Source organism: Elephantulus edwardii, unplaced genomic scaffold (assembly GCF_000299155.1).
Source record: "Elephantulus edwardii isolate Elephantulus edwardi_28Jun2011 unplaced genomic scaffold, EleEdw1.0 scaffold00210, whole genome shotgun sequence".
Lineage (NCBI taxonomy): Eukaryota > Metazoa > Chordata > Mammalia > Macroscelidea > Macroscelididae > Elephantulus > Elephantulus edwardii.
The window spans coordinates 4941418-4945943 of NW_006399960.1; positions in this window are offsets into that span (position 1 = coordinate 4941418).

Sequence of the window (4526 nt, forward strand, 5' to 3'; positions counted from 1 at the left end):
TTTATGAAAATTAATAAAATATAGAAAAAAAATAAATTAAAGGGATAAAGAATAAAGATTTCATGTATTCATCAGAGTTTGATAGACACATATTCATTACCAGTTATATCTGGACCTTAAATATTTTGTAAGAAGTTTCTTTTATCTCTCTCTATCTCAATGCCCAGCTCCTTTTTTTCACCGTTGTTTTATTCAACCCTAGCCTGACTCCTCTAACACAAAGTGACCATACCTATACAATGTTCTTTAACCCTAAATGGGCCATGTGATCTCAGTTGGAATAAGTTTACTTATGGACATCATAGAGCGGAATACTGTTGCAGTGGCACCTGTCCAGGGAATATCCAGGGCCCTTGGTGGCCCCGCCCTAATTTTCTCTCATTGTCCCATGACCCCATGACAGTCCTGCATCTATCTCATTTGGAATCTTCTTTTTCCTGAGCCCCTTTCCCCTTCCTCAGATGTAGGATAGCCATGGTGGAAATAGTGCTCGTAATAAACAGATAAGCAGATGAGGACTGGCAGAAATTAGGCCCTTCAAAGCAATCAGGCTGAAGATATAACAGAAATTTAATGAAAATTGAAAACACAATCCATATTATGTAGCTATTAAAAATGATGTTTATGAGGAGTTTGTAATTCCATGAAAAATGCTTGTAGCACCATGTTAAGCAAGAAAAGAGCAAAATGCTAAATGATATGTATACTTGATCACAATTCTGTTTTAAAAGATGTACAAGACTGGAGTGAAATACACCACAATACTGTCAGTAATTGGCTTGCAGTCTTTCCATTGATAGATATACTCCAAATATTTTCTAGAATGACTGTGTCTACATGATTGAAATAAATCTTTAAAAGATGTTAGAACTTTATTTTAAAAATATAAATTTTAAAGTAAAACTTTTTATTTAAAAAAATAAAAGAAAAATGTATAGTGATGAAAAAATTTTGGAAACATAATATGGTCAACTGATTTTTTACAAAGATGCAAAGGCAATTCAACAGAGAAAGTCCAGCAAGAAGTATTGGAACAATTGTATACTCATACACAAAAGCAAAACAAAACAAAATGACCTCATACCTTAAACAATTTTAAATGTAAAGTAGAAAACTTTGATATGATAACACTAGGAACTTAATTCATGCCGCTGAATATTATTGTATGTCCTATTGAGTTGGAACCTCATAGTTACCCTCCAGTGGGTTTTTAAAAGGTGTAAATAGCATAGGAGTTGATTGCCCATCTTTCTCCTGTTAATCCAGTGTGCCTTTGGATTGGCAGCCCAATTCCTTACCACTCAGCCACCAGAGTCAGTGGAGCATGACACTGAATTGTATGCTCAAAAATAGTTAAAACAGTAAATCTCATGTTATATATATTTCACCACAATATAAAAATAATTCACTTGTGAGCATCAGTGCTAGACAGTTAAGAGATGAAATATTTTAATCCAGCATCTACTATGAGCTCCAAGCCCTTTACACAATAAAATAGTTATTACCAACACCCATAGCAAACCTTGTCAAGCTTCCACCACCACTAGAGCGTGTGATAGGAGACCAGGGCTCACGCGCGAGTTCCCTCTTCTCTTCTCTTCTCTTCTCTTCTCTTCTCTTCTCTTCTCTTCTCTTCTCTTCTCTCCTCTCCTCTCCTCTCCTCTCCTCTCCTCTCCTCTCTCTCCTCTCTCTCCTCTCTCCTTTCTCTCCTCTCTCCCCCTCTCCTCTCCCCTCCCCTCCCCTCCCTTCTCTCTCATGCTCTCGCTCTCCACTCTCTCTCCTCTCTCTGCTCTCTCTCCTCTCCCCACCCCACACACTTGTGACTATTGTTGTGTGCCTTCCTATGGAACCGACTGATAGCTGACCCTCTTGCAGGTTATCAGAGGTGGTAAATTGCATGGGGAGGAGATTGCCCATTCTCCTCCCACAAAGCAGCTGATGGATTCGAACCACATGCCTCTGAGATTGCAGCACAGCTTCTTATCACGAGGCCACCAGAACTTCTGCATTTGTGACTAGGTGCCTCATATTAGAATGAAGAATCATGGATCTGGTCCAAGATTAACAAGTCAGCTTTGTTTTTTGCACAGTGTCTCCCAGACAGACATTCTCAAATAAACCAGCATATGTGGCTGAAAATGTCAAGCAAATCCCCTTGTTTTTCCAGCCTGATCAATCCCCTGTGGTCATGGGTTCCCTAGAGCTGTGGCCCATCTTGCCTCACTCCTTCCATTCAAGCTGGTCCCAGGGCTCCTCAAACATCTCTTTTGTGTCTGGTGCCCCACTCCTTTACCACTGCCTCTCCTGATGGACAGAATTGACTGTCAATCATGGACCCTGCTCCATGACCTTTGAGGAGTTAATGCGGGGCCCCTCGGCCCACAGAGTTAATGCCTGCATTCTCTGACGTGATTCTTCCTCTTGTGGCTAAGATCTCTCCCAGCCTCCCTGTTGCTGCCCTCTGAGTGTCCTGCAGGCCTCTCACAATGCCTGGCCGCCTTCATTAGCCTGGAGGGACTTTGGGAGGGGGGCCCCAATTGCAGTGCAAGGCCCTATTCACACTGATCCCCACCCCCCAAATTCAGTGTTAGGCTACCTAACCCCTGTCGGCAACAATTTCTGTGACAAGGCTCAGTGTGGGAAAGGCCAGTGACACACTTTCCAGACTGTGCAGGCCCCACACCGCCTCCTTTGACTCTGCCTATCTCCTGGGATGCTCCCTGCTGCTGGGGTCACAGGGTGAGCCTGCAGGGGGAGGCCGCTTGGACAGGGGCAGGAGCGTGCCAGGCCTGGAGTACACGCCCTCCCTCCTGGGGCTGCTCGAAAACTGTCGGTCCCTGAAGAAAATTCCAGAAAGGGTGTCACCATCCTGTGCTAATCACAAAAGTGGGGAAAGCCCAAAAAGGAGAATCAGGCATATAGGATGACTCAACTATGGTGGAGGGAAATTGAGCTGGGCTCCAGGGAAAGGGACTAGCATCAGAGCTAATTTGGAACCACAGGAAAGGGAAGTCCCTGCAGAGTAGACCAAAGAGCAAGACTAGAGAGGAGAGGAAGGAGAGAGGCAGAGAGGAAAATAGGATGAGCAGAGAAAGAAGGAGTAAGGGAAAAGGGCGGGAGGACGAGAGACAGAAAATAAATGAACACCCCTGGCTTTTGTTATAGGAGATTCAAGTTGAACACCCAGTTTCCAGCAGTCTGATTCCCAGAGGGGCCTCACAACTAGGCAAAGAGCAAAGTTCCCTAGGCCCAGTCACAGCTTGGCTCTGGGATGGCGGAGATCCCTCTAAGCTAGGGAAAGTGTAGTGTAAGGTTTGCTGGGGAGGAAAAGTCATGTGGGAGGAGTTTCCAAAATGCTCTCCTGTTGAGGCAGAGGAAGAGCCAGAGGAGCCACCCAGAGGTCCAGTCCCCAACCACCAAATTTCTTTTCTTCCACAATGTTCTCCAGAGTTGGTGAAGTTTTGAACCTTTGTGAAACTGAGAGTCTTTTAACAGAAAAGGGTTCTTTGGTCACCTGGACTCCTCGCTTCCTCTCCTACCTTCCCCCTACTGCCTAGGCTAGAGGATCATAGGAAGTAGCACTGAAGAGCAATGGTGTCATTCTGGAGACTAAGGTGCATCTGATACAGGCCATGGCCTTTGCAATCACTTGTTATGTGCCAGTGAGTTGGACAATGACTAGGGAGGATAGAAGAATTGATGCCTTTGAGCTGCGGTGCTGGAGAAGAGTACTGAGAATACCATGGACTGCTAAAAAAACAAGTAGATTAATCCTAGAGAGGGTTAAACCAGGCTGCTCCTTGCAGGCAAGGATTCTGAGGCTCCGTCTGACATATTTTGGACATGTTGTAAGGAGGGACCGATCCTTGGAGAGGGACATCATGCATGGAAGGGTGGAGGGACAGCGCAGGAGGGGAAGGCCCTCTATGAGGTGGATTGATTCAGTGACTGGGGTAATCGGGGTGGGTGTGTCAGAGACAGTGTGATTGGCACAGGACAGAGCAGGGTTTAGGGCTGTTATACAACAACAGTGAAAATAAGGGATATCTTCAGTGAGATGGATTGACACAACAGCTACAACAATATGTACCATAAAGATAGTGCAAGGCGGGGCAATATTTCCTTCTGTTAAACTTAAAGTTGCCATGAATCAGAACTTGACTTGACAGTAAGCAACAATGAACTTCCTTATACTGTAGCTCGGTTCTGTTTTTGTTGTTGTTGTTGTGTGCCGTCGAGTCGCTTGTGACTCATAGCGACCCTATGTATCTATCCTCCTTGGTCAATGTCCAATTCTCTGATGCATAAAAGGTGATTGCGAAGACCATGGCCTATATCAGACGCACTTTAGTCTCCAGAGAGACACCATTGCTCTTCAGTACTTTGGAGAGGTCCCTAACAGCTGACTTTCCCATGGCAATGCGCCTTTTAATTTTCTGGCTGCTGGTGCCAAGACTGTTGACTGTGGAGCCAAGCAAACTAAAGCTGTGTACAATCTCAATCTCTTCACCATCCATCCTGATGCT